The sequence below is a fragment of the Lissotriton vulgaris genome, chromosome 10, assembly GCF_964263255.1.
Source record: "Lissotriton vulgaris chromosome 10, aLisVul1.2, whole genome shotgun sequence".
In the NCBI taxonomy this organism is placed as follows: domain Eukaryota; kingdom Metazoa; phylum Chordata; class Amphibia; order Caudata; family Salamandridae; genus Lissotriton; species Lissotriton vulgaris.
Window position 1 is genome coordinate 181,223,963 of NC_141698.1, and position 21,282 is coordinate 181,245,244.

The 21,282-nt window shown below is 44.2% G+C and overlaps 1 protein-coding gene across 5 annotated transcripts in view; it reads right to left on the reverse strand.

Moving 5' to 3' along the window:
- Positions 1–21,282, reverse strand: part of RAI1 (retinoic acid induced 1) — a 633,938-nt gene that overhangs the window by 98,430 nt on the left and 514,226 nt on the right. The gene's annotated exons all lie outside the window — the stretch shown is intronic.

Below are 21,282 nucleotides of genomic sequence, written 5' to 3' on the forward strand. Positions count from 1 at the left end.
CTTGTAGAATACCTCACAAAGCTGCTAGATGGTGCAAATGACACTCCCAGTACCTCATGCTCTACTAAAAAAGTGTCCCAAATCAACGTCTGCAAACGCTACATAAATGCAATTACAACACAATACACATACCCCTTTCCCTTCAGCAGACCAAAGGTACGAGTTGGCTGGTTCCTGTCATCCTGTCATGCCTCCCTTAACCTACGCAGAAGCATTTGTCATCCTAGAAAAAATACTTCTTCAGGCCAAGCCTGGATCTGTTGCTTGTACAATACACTTAGCCATGCTGTAGTTTTGCAAGGAGTGTCTGTGTTGTACATTTCTCTGTGGGTTTTGGGCAGTGCTTGAAATGAAAAAACAGAAGTGCAGATACCCTATACCATAGAGCCTGCTTGTTTCTGGCGAGAGCTGGTGCTCAGAGGTGCTGGTATTGCTGCTTTGCTTAGAAGTGCAGGTATTTTTGCTCTTAAAATAAAAAAGTGCTTGTACTCAGTAACTGAGAGTACTGGCAGATTTAAAGCTCTGGTTGTGGATAATGCTGGGAAAAGAAGATGTTCATCAATCAAAAGGTATGGAGAAGGAAAAATGTGATCCAACCAATTTCCTTGGAATGTAATCTCATAAATCAGTTAAGGGGGGGGGATCACTTATCCTGCTAACCTGGGTTTTCAGGTCGGTTGTCTGTCCCTTGGTAAAAAACCCTCAAGCACGTGAGTAGTATGATACCAGGTACAGGACGGCAGAGTCAGCACAAGTGGTGCGGGAGGCGTGGAGCTACTGAGTGTGCCCCCTCCCCCAAGACTCCCTGATATCCGTGGAAGCGCAACACCAAATGCACGGAGGCACAAGATTGACCGCTCACGAAAATTGATAGCGTGAGAATCTTAATAATTCTCTTGACGCATATGTACTTTATTTTCACCTCTATCTTGAATCCAGAATAATACATTTCCCTCTGGCTATCCGAGGTATTTTAAACTTCACATCCACCACTTATCACTGGACACTACTGCTTTTAACATTGGGAAACGACCTCCTGGTGGAGGCTGCATACCAACTAACCCTGTGATTATGCAGACACGAGAGTCATAAAGCGGAGAATCAAGAAATACTGCTTCCGAAAAAAACATCTACTCCCGTGCATGAGGGTTTTTTACCAAGGGACAGACAACCGACCTGAAAACCCAGGTTAGCAGGATAAGTGATCCCCCCCCCCCTTAACTGATTTATGAGAGAAAAGAAGATGCTCAAAGCATCATCAAGATATTTGCTTTTTGGACCCAGTGGGTATCTTAGTGGTAAAACCTAGAAGCCGGTTGAAGAGGGCAGGAAGAGAGTACAACAAGGTGCATCTAGAGATCCCTAGAACGATCACTACTTATTTAGTTCACATGACGTCAGTTATTGGGGGTCTTGGTGTTGGGAGACAGTTGTCTTTTACTTTTAATGGGCCACCTTGGATGAGTGTAGGGTGGAGTCATATCTCGCGTTAAGGAATCAGGTGCTCCAACGAAGGAGGAACAGGAAGGTTTAGAGATGACCAGAAGGCTTGGATCAGAGTTTTGGAGGTCAACAAATAGAGGCTGTTGTAAGGTAAGAAGAACAAGGATAATGGTAGATGTGTATATTATAGTGAAAAGTTCATAAATGGCCCCGTTTTACACTACAAGCCAGATAGCATGACAACTGTAGCGAGAGAAACAGACTTGGAACGGTAAACCAAGATTCAAGTGGATTAAAATTGCTGTTGCTTCCAATCTTTAATGGTAAACAATGTGGTGATAAGAGATTTATTTATCCATCACGCAGCCGCTTGGTGGAAGAGCCTTCCAGAATAGGACCTGGAATTGCTCCGAGTTCTTCAGGTCCAAATAAATGGCAAACATGCGGATTCCAAAAGTGAGTTGGTTTTCAAGTGTTTGAAGCAGGGAAAGTCAATTAGACTGTTGCATAAGTGCCATTAGCTGAGGTCTGGTATTTGGCAGGGCAGAAAGTGAGGCGGGCGGGCGAGCCTTGTGGACTTTACTTTGATGTTATTGGGTATAGGTGATAGTTGGAGCAATAAAGAAGGGAGGTCCCATTTTGTTGCAGAAAAGACCATTGGTTAACGGTCCAGGGGTCAGGAGAAAGGATTTAGGCGATGGAATGGTTGAGGGGCCAATGAAACAGAAGAAGTAAATAATCTTGGTCTAGGCATGGTTGCACAGTAGCCTGAGGTATAGGTGAAAGACGTGCCCGTTTAAAGGATGGGATAGAGCAGTGCTTAATTTGTGATAGTGTTGCCGATGATAAACATTGGCACTTATTTGTGCCACTCTACCACATGGTGGGGCTATCTGTCTATTTTTGGAGCGGAGCTCATCAACAGCATATTCAATATACTTAAAAAAAAGCTGATCCAGGCCATATTTGCAGTACTAAGTGACGTGGAATAGTCAAAACATAACGATTGCTAGGATTTGGCAGGGACAATGTGTAGTGGCAATCATATTGTGACGCAGCGGCCAGAGCGGCCAACTCCGTAGTGCGGGGCTCACGGTTCGATCCCTGGCAGAAGCTCAGCTCAACATCATGTGACTGGGCAATAGCTCACTCTGGCACTTACATTATTACAAGTTAAGCACAGGTAAGGAATTGAAATTTGGGTGCGGTCCAGACAGCAGGCTTTGTTGCCTAGGTCGGAGAGTCGAGAGAGTGCTCTGCCAATGATGCCACCCCTTGACAGGCCAGATGAATCGAGATGGCCAAAAGTGTCGGGGGGATTCGAAATTAATGTGGGTGGAGAAGAGATGGCCAAAACGTGCAGACACTATTGCGTCAGAGATGTGGATGTCTGCTCCCTTATTGGAGTGAATGCAGCGGGAGCTCAATTTTTTGGTAGAGAACAAGGGAGGGAGCTAGTTAACCAAAAGTCTAATACAATTTGGATCAGATGGAGAGGATGGAGGCCGGGTGCTAGATGGAGAGGTTAGAATGGAGGTTTAATTACTACGACAAGCATAAGCACATCAACTCGACTTTGGTTGTTAGGTACCGGTGAGTAGGATACAAAATAATGCACAGGCAAAATTTACAAGGGTACATAAGAAAGCAAAGAGCTTAATAATAATCACTTGTTTTTATTTAGGGCTTTGTATTTAACAATTCTGTGGTTTCTATGTGCTGCTCATAAAAGATGCTACTATTACCCAATTGAAAGGTATTCAATGTACCCAGCTCGGAAGGAGGGAAGGCTGAGTTGGCCTTGCTGGCATCAAAGTCATGACATTCATACCACTGTAGATGCCAGCGGCGCTGATTTACACACTTAGCCATTTAGCTAGCGATAAAATGTTCTGTTGTAAGGTTGCTTGCAGAGCAGCCAGCTGCGGCTCCTCCACTATGTCGGCGGAGCATCGCCCCACCTGCCAGCAGCCCAAAAAAATTAAATGAAACGATAATAAACCCTTGTTTATTATCAGTTTATTTGTTTTTCTCTTGGAGCTAAAGCATGGGGGCAGGGCCAGAGTAACAGGCTGGTGGAGGAGTGTTTTGCACTGCTATTCAGTGCGCATGACAGTCTGGCCAGCCGTCTCAGGCCGGCCAAACCACCATGCGCACTGAAGCTATCTCCAACCCAAGCTGCGTTTGTTGGGTTGAAGAGGGCAGGTACAGGCTCTCGGTCTAACAGGGAGTGCAAGTCATCGGTGCTGAGGCCAATCCTAACGCTGCTTTCTCTGGGAGTCAGTGCCTGCAGAAGAGAGAGGCGCGATGCGGCGAGGCAGGTAAGTGGGTATTTCTTAATTTATTTTATGTCGGTTGGCCCCCCCATTCACCTCACCCCCCTGCCTCTCCACTAAATCCACACTTCAGCCGCTACTGAGAGCAGTGCAACTGAGTTTTAGCTGTGTTGCATCAACTGGACACTAGAGGTGTATACAGGACTCTGGTGGATTACTTAGCGTCTTCCATGTTGCTCGGGGTTTACCCTAAATATACTATTGAGATGCAGACACGTCTGGTCGAGCCAGTACGGTAGAAGGGTGAGATTTGAAGGCCAAAATCATCTTTCCACAGCTGTCCTCATGACCTTTAATCTGTCGAGAAGTAATAGTCCCTACAGGGCTCAGGTGATTCATGGCCACAGTCCGCTCACACTTTGTTAGCCACCAATCCATATATTGGCAACCTTTCAGCGCTGATTAAGGGAATGCACCAGGCGCAGCCTCTCACGCACCTTAGCGCGCTTGTCTGCATGTCCCTGCCTCTGGAGCCTGTGGGTATCTGTGTGAGGCTTCTGCGTCAGCATGTCTGACTGCACCTGCATCTGTAGGCGTGGGTGGCCCTGCCTGTGACTGAAAACAGAGTGAGTGTGACCGCCTACGCATGTATGGTAGCATTTGCAGCCGGCTGTGAGATTCAGTGTGCAGTTGCATTTAGGACAATTGCAATCTTAGAGGATGCCTGCATCTGTAATGGCTGCAGCTTAAGCACCACCCTCTGCAGTTCCAGCAAACACTGCTGCAGCCAGTGCACATTTTGCATTTCCAGCAAGCATTGCAGCATCTATTGCACGCTCTGCAGTTCCAACAAACACTGCTGCAGCCAGTACAATCTTTGCAGTTCCAGCTAGCAGTGCGGCAGCCAGTGCACCCTCTGCAGTTCCAACAAACACTGCTGCAGCCAATGCACCCTCTGCAGTTCCAGCAAACACTGCTGCAGCCAGTGCACCCTCTGCAGTTCCAGCATGCACTGCTGAAGGCAGTGCACCATTGGCAGTTCCAGCAAGCACTGTGGCAGCCAGTGCACCCTCTGCAGTTTTAGCATGCACAGTCGGATCCAGTGGACCCTCTGCAGTTCCAGCAATCACTGCAGCAGCCAGTACACTATCTGCAGTTCCAGCATTCACTGCTGCAGGCATTGCATCATTTGCAGTTCCAGCAAGCACTGTGGCAGCCAGTGCCCCCTCTGCAGTTCTAGCATGCACAGCCGCATCCAGTGCACCCTCTGCAGTTCCAGCAAGCACTGCTGAAGCCAGGGCACCCTCTGCAGTTCCAGCAAACAGTGCTGTAGCCAGTACGCCCGTTGCAATTCCAGCAAGCACTGCTGCAGCCAGTGCACCCTCTGCAGTTCCAGCAAGCACTGCAGCAGCCAGTACACTATCTGCAGTTCCAGCATTCACTGCTGCAGGCATTGCATCATTTGCAGTTCCAGCAAGCACTGTGGCAGCCAGTGCCCCCTCTGCAGTTGTAGCAGGCATAGCCGCATCCAGTGCACCCTCTGCAGTTCCAGCAAGCACTCCTGCAGCCAGGGCACCATCTGCAGTTCCAGCAAACAGTGCTGCAGACAGTACGCCCTTTGCAATTCCAGCAAGCACTGCGGTAGCCAGTGCACACTCTGCAGTTCCAACAAACACTGCTGCAGCCAGTGCACCCTTTGCAGTTCCAGCAATCACTGTGGCAGCCAGGGCACCCTCTGCAGTTCTAGCTTGCACAGCTGCATCCAGTGCACCCTATGCAGTTCCAGCAAGCAATGCTGCAGCCAGTGCACCCTCGCAATTCCAGCAAGCACTGCAGCGGCCAGTGCACCCTCTGCAGTTCCAGCAAACAGTGCTGCAGCCAGTAAAAGTACACTGTTTGCAATTCCAGCAAGCACAGTGTTAGCCAGTGCACACTCTGCAGTTCCAGCAAACAGTGCTGCAGCCAGTACACTGTTTGCAATTCCAGCAAGCACTGCGTTAGCCAGTGCACACTCTGCAGTTCCAGCAAACACTGCTGCAGCCAGTGCACCCTCGCAGTTCCAGCAAGCACTGCAATGGCCAGTGCACCCACTGCAGTTCCAGCAAACACTGCTGCAGCCAATGTACCCCCTGCAATTCCAGCAAGCACTGCTGCAGCCAGCCAGCGCAACCTCTGCAGTTCCTGCAAGCACCACGGCAGTTAGTGCTCTCTCTGCAGGTCCAGCATGCACTGCTGCAGCCAGTGCACCCTTTGCCGATTCAGCAAGGCCTTGTTGAGATTTCAGTGGTGGGGAATGTCAGACGTTTTTTGCAGGGCCAGGGTCAACAAACTGACACCAGCCCTTTATAGGAGGAGGACCCGGTTCAAGGTTAAAAACACACATGGAAAGAGAAAACAAGGCGGACCAGACATCTAGTGCCATCTATTGTTTTATTCTTACCAACTGCCTTCCCGTTAATTATATGAGCTGCGCCTTACAATCTATAAAAAAATGGCCTTCAGCATGAAAATGGAGCCCCTTTGGAATAATGATCCCTATACACCACGTCTAAAAAGTCTGCGGTGGTAACCTAAAACTCAATTTTTGGAGGAAATGCTAAATGCACTGGGGAATGAATCCATCAAATTTCCTCCGGCAAAGGAACTTGGCTATCTTAGGCCTTCTGATTGTAAACTGTACCCATCTGTTCTAGGTACTCCAAGTCTCACCTGCTTTAGGATTAAGCTTAACAAAATGTACAATGCAATAAACCAGAAACAACGCTCACATTAGTAACCAGGACAGTCACAGTATCTGCAGAGTAGGCCTAGATGGCTGCAATCTAGCAAGTGCAGGCAGGACAATAGTAAGGCAACTGCAGCAAGGGCTATGGATGCCTGGGCAACTATAGGTAGCCCGGCTGCAGCCAGGACCAATGTAGTGCGTGCAATTATATCTCAGATTGATGCAGCCAGGACAGTCTTTATATATACCTATATAAAAGAAGCCTTTAGATCCATGTGGCTGGGTCATCTGTGAACAGGAATAATTAAGTACGCATTGATGGTTGAGACTGAAGACACAGGTTGGATACATCTGCTAATCTGGGTATACACATGCCTAGAAGCTTCCCCTTCAAGCCCCCCCACCCCCACCCCTTAGGGAGAGGAGGGTTCCCTGTATGGCAGTGGAAGGCAGGCATGGGATGAGGAGGGGTCCTTGTATGGCAGTGTAAGGCAGGCATGGGATGAGGAGGGGTCCTTGTATGGCAGTGGAAGGCAGGCATAGGATTGGTGATTTTGATTTAATGTCAGGGCGTGGAAGCTCACCGTAGAAGATTTGGAAAAGGATATTTATTAAGGCAACATAACATGGATTCGGCAATGTCTGTAGATCCATGATCTCAACATCAAGTCCCAAACTGTTTGCAGAAACTGTGAACTTTGATCTCAGAATTTCCAAAGCACCATACAGTAGGTACATATCTGTCTAACACTCTGACAAAGCACTGCCCTTTATGGAGGTGCAAGAAACACCACTAACGTTGAACGGTTATTGAACGGTTATTGCATTGGGTAAATGTGGTGCACAACACTAGGGGTTAGCCAGTTTCTAAGCATCCTTAATGATGGCAAATAAAGGTGCTGAGGAGTAGTGAGGTAATAAAGTATTTTAAACTAGTAGAATATTCATCACCACTATCCCATAGGATCATGCACTGTAAACCTAGATCTGATTCACTGATTGGGCCATTTATATTTTGGTATATTTTCTGTCCCAGTCCGACTATCAGGGCACAAGTCCGGGGTACACTATGGTAGAAGACGTCCATCCACTATTTTCACAAGGTGAATATCGTCCACCCAGCCAAGAAGGTAGACCCCAAAGAAATATGCTGAACTCGTTTGTTGTAAGTTTCAGACACTGCACGCTGTCTGTTTTAGTTCGAAGCAGCAACGTGCAGGCGGTGATGGTGGTGGTGGTGGTGGGGGGGGTTAATATGCAGTAAGTGGAATTCTGGGCATCCAACACAATGTATTCTATATGGACAAGAAAGCGGTGTTAACACATCAAAAAGAAGTAATAGCACTTTTCTCCACAGGAAATCTGGGCCCTTTATCAAAAATTTGGTGCCAATGTTGTCCAGTTCCACATTTTGTACCTATATAAAACTATATTTACGGGAATAGGACCAGCAATTCCCACTGTGCTTATGCTACTATTGAAAAGCAATATTACGGCCCCCTAAAATTGTTAGCTGTAAAACATAAGTTCATGGGTTATACCCCAGTTTTTGCACATTGTGTGATCTTAAGTCATTAGGCTCACCCGTTAGTTCCCCTAGGTTTCTTCCTCAGCCTTCAGTTTGAAAACCCAAAGTAATACAACAGAAATCCTCTGCGTCTGGTATAAACCTGGGGAATATAAAAGATCAGCAAACGTCGAAGAGCACTGGGGAGCAAAACCAAGGTCTACAGAAGAGGGGAGTCAGTGTGCTTAATGTGACGGCCGTATGATATTGCTTCCTTTACAAAAAGGGTGGAAGCCTTGTTGAACCAGGCATATAAATACTGGCTTATGGTCTACAAACTCATTTCTGTTACATACCTCCATTGCAGGAAAAAAATGAAGACCTTCTCTTCAAGCAACAAGCGTGGAGATGCAACAACTGTGAATAAGAGTTCAAAATGGACGCCATTGGTAAACAATTCTTTCTTCCCCTTGCTTTGTCCCCTCCATCTATTGTACAGTGACCTGGTGCTTTATACCAAGCTCCTTGATACATAAATACCCATAAATGTCTATAAACAGTTCATTAGAAATTCGCAAGATCAACATAGAAATCACTGACATTTGACGACCACAAGGGACATTCTCTCCCATCTTTCTTTCTTACAGAACCAACAACGCATACAGATTTACCTAGTGGAGCGTCGCCCCACTGCTTTTTAGCAGTGAAATGAAGCGAAAATAAAATAATAACTTGCCTTATTATCATTTTTTTCTCCTTTTTCTACAGCTTTGTGTGAGGGGGGGGGGGGGGGTGTGCAACGACTGCTTGGCCGGCCCTCTTGGGCCATCCAAAATAGTCTTGCGCACTACACATGTTCTCCATGCAGGCTGCATACCAGCTCCCAATCAGCGTCTAAGCGACGAAACACAGACCAATCACAACACTTTTAAGGAAGAGTTGTGATTGGCTGACTGTAACCCTGGGTGTGCTTCCTGTTGTGCAGGTCTGCGATGGAGGACTACGGAGGAGAAACACGGCAAGGAAGCGGTGAGAAAGTATGTTTTTAATTTTATTTTTTTGCTACCAGCTTTCCCCCCTACCGCCCCTGCCCCTTTACCTCCAACCCGTGCTGGCTGCCCCTGAATTTACCCTACCGTACCCGCTGCTTTACTTTATTTGGGGTACTTATACAGTACATACCTAGGCCCAAGGGAGAAGCAGAGAAATATGCGCAAATATGTTTGACTACAGAATCATGTTGGGAACACACATAAGTATAAAGGTAGATTAGTTTACAGCTAAAAGGAGATAGTGAAGCAGTACCTAGTCTGGTTCCTCCAAAAGTTCTATAAGGAATGAGTAAGTCTTTGTTTCAGGGGAAATGTTATTCCATCGTCTGGCTGCATCTGAAGGGAATTTGTTTACAGATGCGTTCTATTTGAGATTTTTGGATTTCAAGTCTAGCCATCGGGGAGATTCGTGTCATAGGGTTCCCTTTTGAGGTTTTCAATTTCTTGTTCAGGTTCTCTGATTTATCGGAGTGTACAGCTTGTAAGTTATACAGTAGTTTGTAACGTGGCGGCACGCTGAAAGCGGAGGTCAAACAATAAAGGATTAGTGCTGAATTATTATAGTGATACATAAAAGTAATTTGACTGGTGGATGTTAGTTATATGGATTGAGAAGGATAGTAGAGGGATATTAGAAGGAAAAAAGTTTGCATCTATATAGTGCTTGCTACCCCTGATGGGATGTTGAAGCGCTTTTTCGGCGAGTAGCACACTACTCCGGAACCCATTAAGGATTAGTGGTGAATTAGTATAGTGAAATAGGAAATTAATTTGAGTGGTGGATATGTTAGTCAGTTATTTGGATTGAGAAGGATAGTGGAGGGATAGATGAGGGTAAAAGGTATGCATGTATATAGCGCTCGCTAAAGCTGATGGGGTGTTGAAGTGCTTTTTGGGCGAATAGCACGCTACTCCGGAACCCATAAAGGATTAGTGGTGAATTAGTATAGTGAAACATGAGTCATTTGATCAGAAGTCGAGGAGCCATTAAATTAACAGGGTCCCATCGATAAAACAAAGCGCCAACTCATGTCGCCAGTTTGAAAATCCCACAATGAATGGGATCACAGAAGCTTTTTGAAGACAGTGATACCCACGAGGTGTCACAAAACTGGAGGCAGGTCGAGTGTATGGAGGTCAACTAAGGGTAGAAGACGGGGTCTGCCCTGTGGTACCTCAAATTCGCAGACGCAGCCTTCACTATGGCTGAATCATGACGGAAGTGGCAGAGACAGAAAGGAAGCTGGGATCTCAAAGCCATGCTTATTTCTTTAGTTTTCTCCCATGTTCTTGGACTTGGAGACTTTCGAGGGGGCTTAGTGTGGGACACAGTGTCAATCCAGAGAGGATATAAGGGAACGGAAGATGTATGACGTCCCTTCCGCAACTCCTGGAATGTTGGTGGCCTTGGGCAGCCTAAAAGCATGGACTGCAGCTGGGAGACATGGGTAAGCTGTCACTGTCTGGCTGTTTGCCACGTCACCTATTGATGCCTTCAGGTCAGTCGTCTGCCAGGCACACACTGAGGCAAGCTGCCTGCTCTGGGTGGCACCCGCCTCCTCCGGCTGCAAGGGCGAGCGGGGCATTAACAGGCGTCCTTTCAGCAAGCACGAGGCTGGCTTTTCTTAAATCTTCCTCTGCGCAGACAACAAGAAAATAATCGATACAACGCCTACGTAGTCTCACAGCTTGTGGGCCTTGGCGAACGGCAGCCATCCTGTGGAAACACACAGGCCGCAACACGCACATGCAGGCGCGCATACACAAATTAAAATAACTACATACACTGAGATAATGGTGAAAATACAACCTCGCTTGGCTTGAGTGACAGTATATAAAGGGGTAGGGTTGAGGGGGAAAGTCCCTGGTCCAGCAACGTAGAGGGCAGGGCGGGGCGCCGTGGGAAGCTTACCAGCAAATGCTAATGCTGCGAGAGGAACCCTGACAAATGACTATATAAATCTGATGACATTGTGCATTTTATTGGAAATAAATTCTGATGGGATGGGAACTGCATAGGAACAGTGATGAGTTTTACATCTCCTGGAACAGTAACTACAACAGATGTTCTTTTGCTTTGCACCGGGTTTATTTCCTGTGTCTATTTTCTGGTATTCTGTTCTGCTGGGGCCATGGCTTTAAGTGGGATAAAAAAAACCTGGGGGTCTCTGAAAGGGACGTGGCCTATTAAATTAAAACACATCAGCTGGAAATCTCTGATTAACAGTGTGCGTCCCACCTGTTTTTTCACTGCTTCTGTCATTGCATGACATTTAGATATAATACAGCAAGTAACATTACACCTACAACAAGCCAGGACTACTGGCTTTGTCAATGGTTGCTAGTTGCCTAACATAAATAAACAACAACTATGGGTTCGTTGTATATAATAGTGAAACTGCTTCAGTCCTGAAATGATAAGACTGCGAAAAAACTAGAACGAGTCTCTTTGAAGCTAAATCAAAGGCAGGGAAGGGTGGTGCTGCTGCAGCGCAGGGCCGGACTGGGAACCAAAAACGGTCCGGCAAAGTGCTCGGCCGGCCCCCGGGTGGAGGAGGTCTGAGCTCTTTGCCGGGGCCGGTTTTGGGCCGATTTTGTTACAGGGTCGTTTATGCAGCATAGCTGCAAAATCGGCCCTGCAACAAAACCGGCCCCCAGGGGCCCAAAACCGTCCCCCACCCTTGCGGCGCACCGGGGGATTGCCCGGTGCCCGCAACAGCCAGTCCGGGCCTGCTGCAGAGATACGTTTTCTCCCACGCTGAGGGCAAAAACAGAGAGCCCGATAGGGACCCGTCTAAGCACCTGCTTTTTAGAACTGCGGGTGCTGAGTAAGCACCTGCAGGACCTGGCCCACTTAGTAACAGCCATAGTCAATTTTGTTGTATGGTTAATAAAAACCTTAACAAACAGTAAAATAGCAGACCCAGCCCACTTAAAGCCCTGGCTAGGGCACATTACATGTTTGCTCTGGATCACAAACATTTGTTGGTTGTGCACACAAACTTTTCTCATGGACACATAGACCTAATAGCAGCTGTAGAGAACCACCAATGGCGAAAGAAAAAAGAGCAAAATGCAATGACATGTACGTGTGAATGTGCGTTTGCGTCATGACGCTGTGTTGGCAGAACAAGAAAAGTAATGTGTGTGCATGCACTTGGCATGATGTAGCTGCCATTTTGTTAATATTTTGATTTACCTGTTCCAAGATGGCAGGCACCACTTGGTGTAGTGATGGTGCAGTGGCATACAGTAGAGTGGAAAGGCATACAGTAGACTGGTGTAGAGTGTTGTAGAGTGTAGCAGCATAGAATTCATTGCCGTAGATGCAGTTGTGCAGATTAGAGTGATGCATAGTAGAGTGCAGTGGTGCCAAGTAGAGTGGCATAGAGAGCAGTGGTGTAGAGTAGAGTGCCATATAGTTCAGTGGCGTAGAATGCAGTGGCACTGAGTGGTGCAGAGTAGACTATAGTGGCGTAGGGTGGAGTGGCGTAGAGTGCATTGGTATAGAGTGAGGTAGGGCAGAGTAAAGTGATGTAGAGTTCAGTGGCATAGAGTGCAGTGCAGTAGAGCAGAGTGTCGTAGAGTTCAGTTGTGTACAGTGCAGTGGTGCAGAGTATAGTGAAGTAGCATAGAGAGCAGTGATTTAGAGTAGAGTGCCGTAGAGTGCCATAGCTTACAGTAGATTGTTTCAGAGTAGAGTAAAGTGGCACACAGTGGAGTGGTGCAGGGTTGAGTGTAGTGGCGTACAGTAGAGTGGCATTGAGTGTAATTGCGTAGAGTAAAGTAGTGTACAGTGCAGTGGCACAGAGGGCAGTGGTGCAGAGTAGATTAGAGTGCCTACAGTGGATCGGCATAGAGTGCATGGTGCGTACAGTGGAATGGTACACAGTAGAGTGCATTGGCGTAGAGTGTATTGGTGTAGAGTGCAGTGGCGTAGAGTGCAATGGCATAGAATGCAGTGGCTCAGAGTGGCCAAGAGTGGAGTGGCATAGAGTGGTGTTGCGCAGAGTAGAGTGGAGTGGCCTAGACCGGAGTGGTGCAGAGTGCAGTGGAGAAAAGTGCAGTGGTGTAGAGTAGAGTGAAGAGTAGAGTAGAGATGCGTAGAGTGCAGTGGAATGGAGTAAAGTGGGATGGTGGAGAGTAAAGTGCAGTGGAAGTGCATTGGGGTGGTGCAGAGTAGAGTGGAGTATGTAAGGTGTAGTAGCACACTGCCATTACAGACAACACATTTTTATTGAAATGGCAATTACATTTAATACAGAGTTTGACTAATAAAGATATATATATATATACATACACACACACACACATGAAGAAGGCTGCTGTGCCAGCTGAAACGCGTCTCTCTTGTCTGCAGGATCAACGGAGGCTAGATGAAATAAAAAGCCTTAAACCCAGTTGCCCTTGTGTGTGTGCTCTTTTCCATGGGGAGCAGAGGTTTTGTTGAATATATGTATATACACATACATACCGTATTTGGTTTCTCAATCACCTCAGCCTCTTATACCTCCGGTTAAAAAAAAAATGTAATTGAGCTGGGGTAGATAGACTGACGGGAGGAAATACCATGATTACAAAAAAGCATAAGTGTATCTTAATCAATATTACAGTAAGACCCACTGGAATTACGCGACTGTGCAACGGTTTCCGCATTATAACGAATTTGCTGCATTTGCCATATAATTCATCCTCTGCTGTATAATCTGCAGAATTTACAATTAGTTTCTAGCTCAAACAGATCAAAAGTTACTAAAAACATGACAAAACATGTCCCTTCACAGTGAAGGGCCTTTGTAAAGGTTGTCCGGCCATCTTTCTATTGCATATTGATGTATTTGGGTTTGAAACTAGTACCAATAAAGTGACATATTATCCCAGACAGTGTTACAATGTGTAAAAATGACAAAATAATGAAGTAATGCGATCATAAAATGTGCCACTTAATACCGCATAATTTGCCTTTTCTTTATGCATAATTTAGTCAACCCTGCTGCATAATTTGGTTCTTCCCTGATGCATAATTCAGTGGCTCTGATTATAGTCTATATCGAACACCAGCCCTCTCTCCGAGAACAGGGAACAGTGTGACGCGCGAAGACAAAAAGGGGAGCAGGTGAAATAAAAACTATCTCTGACAAGGCTGGGAGACCGACAGACAGACAGACACGCTTTCTTTCACTCGCTTTCCTTCTCTAACCAGTGCTCTCTCCAAGCACCTAAGTAAGTGACTAAGCAAGAGGCAAAACACGCACCCTAATCTCCACATATCAGGGCAGCACATGTTGGCGTCAGTCACAAGACAAGTTGACCAAAGAGGCCTTGGAGGTGATTATATATATATATATGTATATATATATATATATATATATATATATATATATATATATATATATATATATGTATATGTATATCTATATGTATATCTATATGTATATATATCTATATGTATATATATCTATATCTATCTATCTATCTATATATATATATCTATATATAACCAGAAGGAGAGCACATGGAGAGTACGAACACACAACCACCAAATTATATAAGCAATTAAAACACAACCGATTAATAACACAATTAAAGCATGAGTACAAATGGGTCGAGAATGAAGGTCGCAAACATCTAAACTCCATAGTAATCCACTCCGTTTTTTGGATAATCAGTCTCCAGGCCCACAAGTCGTAATAACCAAGAACCTCAACCAGCGAAGACACAGGAGAATGCACCGAATATCACATATTTGTGTAACTGTGTGAATTATCACATAATGCAGACTCCACACACATGGGTATCACACAGAAAGAACAAATATCAACTCTAAGATACCAGGGGTCCTCATCCATTAGCATAATAAGAATACATCATCGTCATATAATAATAAAAACAACTAATGTATCTTTAGTGTTATTGTTGTAGTTTTGTATTTGAAGCAGTTATCAGTGATAATAAATGGATGTCTGCAACCTCTGTATAAAAATCTGTCTCATTCCTCATAACAGGCGACTTGTGACTTCTCTAGTCACCTGTAGCAAAGAAATAATGTAGCTACTCAACTGTAACAAGTTATTACAGTTGAGTTCTGCCAGGCAATGCAGCCAGGGTGAAAAGCAGGCCACAGCTCATAATTAACACTGAAGTTTATACAGCAACGGAGCATGGCTTTTCCTTTTTCTGCTCTCTTTTTCTAGATCAACAGTGATTAGCAGAAAGAGAGGTTTGTGGAAAGATGTAAATTGTTTGCATGCTTTAGGTAATTATAGGAGAGAATCTCCATGCATATTTCTACACATCTGAGAGACAGTTAAAAAAAAAAGTATCACTTGCAAAAAGATATTCGAATCAGCTTAATACAACAAACAACAAATATCTTACTGCTTTTTGGAGCACTAGATTTTATACAACAGTGTTTACTTTTATTTTTCATGTCCCCAAACATATTGTCTCTTTCATGTGGTAAAGAAATACACCACAGATTTTTTGCAGTTTGTGGGAAGGGTGATAGTATGACCATCTATTATAAGGAATAAAGTACCCCTTGCTGTACATTATAAGGATATTTTCAAGTCACCTCGAAGTTCAACAACCTTATAGAAGATCTCAGTCTTCGGCGTTGTTTCTCTATATGGTCTCTGAACTCATAGGTAACTTGCAATATCCTTATATTTATGGCAGGGGTACTTAATCCCATATAATATTATTCTTATTACAGTTATTATTATTATAGTAGCCACTTTGAAACAATGGTGCACCATTTAGCACGTTCCCTTGTTGGCTCATCATAGCCCAGAGAGCTTCAGTGACTCCAAGGAAATGTTCTGATTAGAAGGCATAGCCCGAATAGCTGGTCTACACACTTTCCACCAAAGTGAATCTGAGTCAGTCTCTCGTAGTCTTTTCTTTATTTTTATTCACACATTCATATCTCTTACTTAATCACATAATATATCCTTGTAAGCAAAAACATTTTTTAAAAGAAGCCCAAAACGTGTCTCCTATAGTCTTCAATATCTGTGTTGATTTCAGTGAACTCTGCCCACGTAAGATTTTATTAGTTTCATTTCCAGGATGGGTTAGATTAGATGTTAATCAGTGGGACTCCCTCTAAAGCCAGGAGACTGGGGCTGCTTTGAGAAAAACACAGTTCACCTTTTGAAATCCACAGATTAGCTGCATGAACCCGCAGCAGCTGCACTGCCCCTTCCAAGCTGCCCCTGTAGGCTCCTGCCCTTGAAGTGGTTGAGAGCAAACAGCCACTCCTCTTTTAAGTGCGTCGTGGGCTTTAAAGGCATACCATGTGGCTGCCAGACAAGCTTCAGGGAGGAGGCGTGACTTGTCATCCCTCACAGGAGAACTTAACCCTTTCGCCGCGGGGCTAATTCCCCTGTGGCGCTGGGGGGGGAGGAGGGGGGCGCACACAGCGCCACGGCTCGTCACGGTGGCGCTGTGCTCATGACGAGCTGAGCTGGTCATGACCATGCCCGTTTTTCAGAACGCTCAGCACAGCGGGGGAATTAGCCCCGAGTGCGAGCGCCGCGCATGTCATGACGAGCTCAGCTCGTCATGAGCACCGCGCAACCGTGCCTCATGACGAGCTGAGCTCATCGTGAGCACGGAAGGTGTTAAAGGCATTAGGAACAGACGGGTCCTGAGGGGGTCTACGTGGATACAATGGTACACAAATATATTTATTTCTTTTGAAGGTTTTATATAGCGCGAAAAAGAGCCTTGCTGGTATCAGAGTGCTTGACAAGGCAGAAATAAGAAAGAACACAGTTCAGTGCAAACTAACAATAGTATTACAAGGTATATACATAGTTCCTGTGAATTTAAATAAGAGACTAGATTTCACTTCTTTTTTTAAAGATACAGTAGATAGTATGCTTGCATTGCAGTACAGAAGAGTATTTTACATCTCAAAAGTAAACTGAATCATCATACGATAAATAATTTTTCTCATATGTGCTGCAAATAAGGAAAATGGAGGCGAATATTATATTTTCCCAATTACATTATGCTAAAATGTAAAGGAGAGCAACACAAGATGCCTGGTGTTAATGTTGCTAGGTGCCACATGTCTCAGAGGGACTGCCTTTACTCCAATAATAAGCAATATTATGAGTGCCACTCAGCTCCGCCCCTCAAAGCGTAACCCTTGTGCTACAACGTTCCTGAAACTGGTTTTATAATGTAGAAATACTACTAGAGTTAGCAACTTCCTAATCCCTGTACAATTTGGATAGGAGGTGCTGTGCAGCTGTGGAAAAGAGTTGCTCAATCAAATGAGAAGACCACAGGGTGTAAATACTAACACATCACTTACCACTTAAGAAGACACATTAATAAATGTAGGTATTTCTCTCACTTATTTTCCTGCAAAGTTAAAGGCACTTCTCTGGTCACTGACGTGCAAGACAAACCAGCACGCCGTGTGATGAGACGATACTGCGCGAAACACAGGAGCACTGTAGGAAGGTCGGCCATTTCCTCGAAGTGACGTGATCAGACATTCATGTAAAGGTGGCAGGTTTGGGCAATGTAATGACTTGTTGGAAAATGACATTACAGTAGTAGGGCCTCTGAATCCTATATGCAGAATATAAGGTGCAAAGTATCCATTGCTGTTTCATTTCGGAACATGACCAGACACAAGCTGGCATGGAAAATGAAATAGGTTTTCACACAGTAATGTGATGTGTGGTGTTAATGTTTGAGAATTCGGCTTGCGAGGATACAATAAATTGGACAAAAATGAAATACAGACTGTAATTGCTTTTCAGAAGTCAAGGGTAATTTGGCCCAGTAAGCCAAGCTACTAAGACTAGACAAATAAGTGCATGTTTGCATGCAAAATAAATCACAAAAGTGCATGTGGCAGGGTTTATGCGGTGAAGGCACCGGATGCAGCATGTCTTTTCGGACAGCAGATACATATAAAGTGGATGAGGCCCGCTGGGCAAAAGGATTTTCGAATCCTGAAGCAAAATCATATTTTGCCTCGAGCTAAGAAAGTAATATGGCCATTAGTTGCCATCTGGCGCCCCTTCGTGGCCTCTTGTGGTCATAGCCGAAGGCAGCAGCACGCAGTAGCCTTATTGTCTCACCAGTCATCTATGAGGCCAGGCTAACTCCTTCTTACCGCATGCAGCTTAGTGTTCACATCAAGGTGTCTAGGCACCATCAAGGCTGTGACAAAACCACATTATACGCTCCTGGACAGTGGGAGGTGGAATCGCTCGAGGGGGAATTGGAAGTGCTCGGGCTGCAGAAGGAAGACGGAGAGCGACGCACAGTAGCTTCTTAAGGATCAGAAGAGGGAAATGGTGACCATGAACGGAAAGGCAGTGACAAAAGCTTGCTTTATTTACCATGACCTTAGAAGTGTTGTTATTGCCTCTCCATCTATTTTTATTCCTATCTCAGAGGAGCTCACAAAGATATATTCTCTTGCTCAACAATTTAATGCAACAAGATGACCTTGTGTGGGAAACACCCACCAACAATACCCTGGAGAATGAGAAATAACACAAGTGTGCATTTCAGAGGGCATGTGGATTTCGGGTCGAAGAAGGAGAAAGCATACAGAGGAAAATCACCTTTAAAGACATCGAAACCTGGAGCAAAAACTATTTTAAAGTAATTTCATTTTGAAAGTATGTACTATTACATAATAATGTACTGGCGATATCCTTTTGCCTTTAAAGGTGGACTTCACCTTGCTGCTTAGCTCCCACTTTTATCGCAGGTGTTACGCGGGAAGACACTACACTCGCTGATCCCAGATGTGTTTATGTCAGTGCACTTAAGAGGACATCAAGAACTTTAGAGACTCTTAGCTACCTTCAAAGCAACCTGAACACACCCTAAAATTATTATAAAGATTTACAGTTTTTCTGAAATACTTATCTTAGAATTAATAACCGTTGCATTTTTGCAGCAGGGATTCCCTACTAGGACATATGCCCCAATCACAGTAGAAAGACAGGGAACACATGTCAGATAATATAACTAGCCCTGATAAATAAAAGAAGGATGGGCTAGGTGGACTAAGATGTCATTTGAGAAAAAAGGTCGCAAACTGCACACAGACTTTATGTGAATGAAACCAGATTGTGCAAACCAACCTATGTACTAATCGATTTGTTTGCAAAATCACCATTTGGAGTGGGTCGCCATTTGTTGTACCTCATCAATATACATACAGAATGTCATAAATTGTGACTCACTCCGAGTGGATGCCATACAGGAATAATGGACTGTTGGCGTGAGCAGACCACCATGTCTGAGATTGCATTTAAATAAAGTTACATTTTGTTTTAACAACGCAGTCCATTTCCTTTAAGGAAACCGGTCTGAATTTTGGAAAAAAAGCACTTTTAAAAAATTGCTTTTAGAGTTGGTAGCAGTCCTTTGGACCAGTACACATTTCCAAACCATTTTTTATTCATACAGGGCAAGGGGTCATTGGTTTGTGACTGAAATTGCGGATGTTTGATAGAATATTGATGAAAAAAATATCATGTCAAAAATGTCTAGGATGAAAATATCAAGAAGGTAAGTGCAAATAGGTATGTATAGATTTACTATTCCTAACTCCACATTTACGTACCTTGAAGACATATATATTGTCACGGTACATATAGAGTTAAATATAGTAAAACTTTGATTTCCCATAGAAACTTTCCTTCACAATATTTTTGTCCTCAATATTCTTGACATTCTATTTTGTCCACGCAATATTTTTTCCTCGATAATTTGTCCAAACCACAAAATTGCGATCACAAAATACTGATAAATAGGATTGCGAATCGGAATTTTGAAGAGATGCCCTAAACACACTCCTTCCAAATTTCGAATCATAATGCATTTCCAAACCAATTTCGTGATTCATTAACCAGTACCTGAATCGCAAAATGAGTACATTTGTATTAGCCATTTAGCGGTCCTAAACAATGTGATTTAGTGACTCACACCTTTGCGACTTCTAAATGGCGCCATGCAACTGGCCCAATATTTGTAGCACAGAACATTTTTTTATAGAGCAGTTACATAACACATGTTAGTGTCATGAGGCCTCATAACCCCAGTTTGTTGTTAACAAGCTCTGAAGTGTAGAGAAAAATTCTACTGGACATTTACTGGCAATCAAGAATGCTGCACTATCCAGAAAGGCAGAATTGGAGACAAAATACTTCTCAGTTGGTAGGTTGTTTTTCCAATAAAAAAGATCCGAATGGAAATACAGGTAATAACTGATGAATACAACATTCTTAACACTAATGTAGTTTTTAAAAATACATGGGCACTGTATACTGTACATTCCATGGGTACTGGAACTACACAGCAAACTGTCAATGTGATAAACAGGGAAGAGAGTAAAAAAGATTACTAATATTGAAAGATAAAAAAGGAAATCTGTTACAAAGACTGGTAAAGAATTGTAGATTGTGTTATTAATTAATTCAATGCATTGGGAAGAGTGCGGACAATATCTAGATGTAAACCGGTTCTCCTCCCTCAATGGTATGACAATAGCAGAACAATTAAAAATCTTAAACTGATAAAGGCATCTGGTACACATTCTGAGCTCTAGAATGTATAAAATATTCGAAAGGAGCTCCTAAAGATGGTGACATTCAGCACCCACATACCATTTGCCCATCTAAATCGAGCAATGGTATCTGGTTAAACAAATGATGAGTGATTTTGGAGTATGCAAGTCAAACACATTTTTCCTACAAATGTACATTTGTTTATAAATACATGCAGACTACAAACTGTGCAACAGCCACCATAGGATATGGGAGCACCTTACACAAATTACAAATTTGGCCCTACGTTATAGGGGGTTTGGTATACCGCAACAACAATTCAAACATAACTTTTCCCCGGTAAATACTGGTCGATTTATCCTATCCATTTACCAAGTAAAAAGGGCTGGTGAATACTGGGTCATGGGGAATTTGGTGCAGAAAGTCGCACAATCTTCATATTATTCCCATTGCAGTGGGGAAAACACGAAATAGGTGCTATTTAAATCTGAACCCATGGGTGTCTGTATATAATGGCTGCAATAAACAGCAAGTGGCCTACCGGTAATCAAGGCCTTAGAGGCTAGAATTCTTTTGATTTGCTTTATTCAGTATTTTTTACCCACTGCTCTGTTCTAGTTAAACTTTGGTCTGCATTTTAGGACACTGAGTCAGATGTCCTTGTTGTAGAAATAGCCCAAGTCAGCAACCACACCAAAAGCAGGCACAATTGAGCTGACTCCTT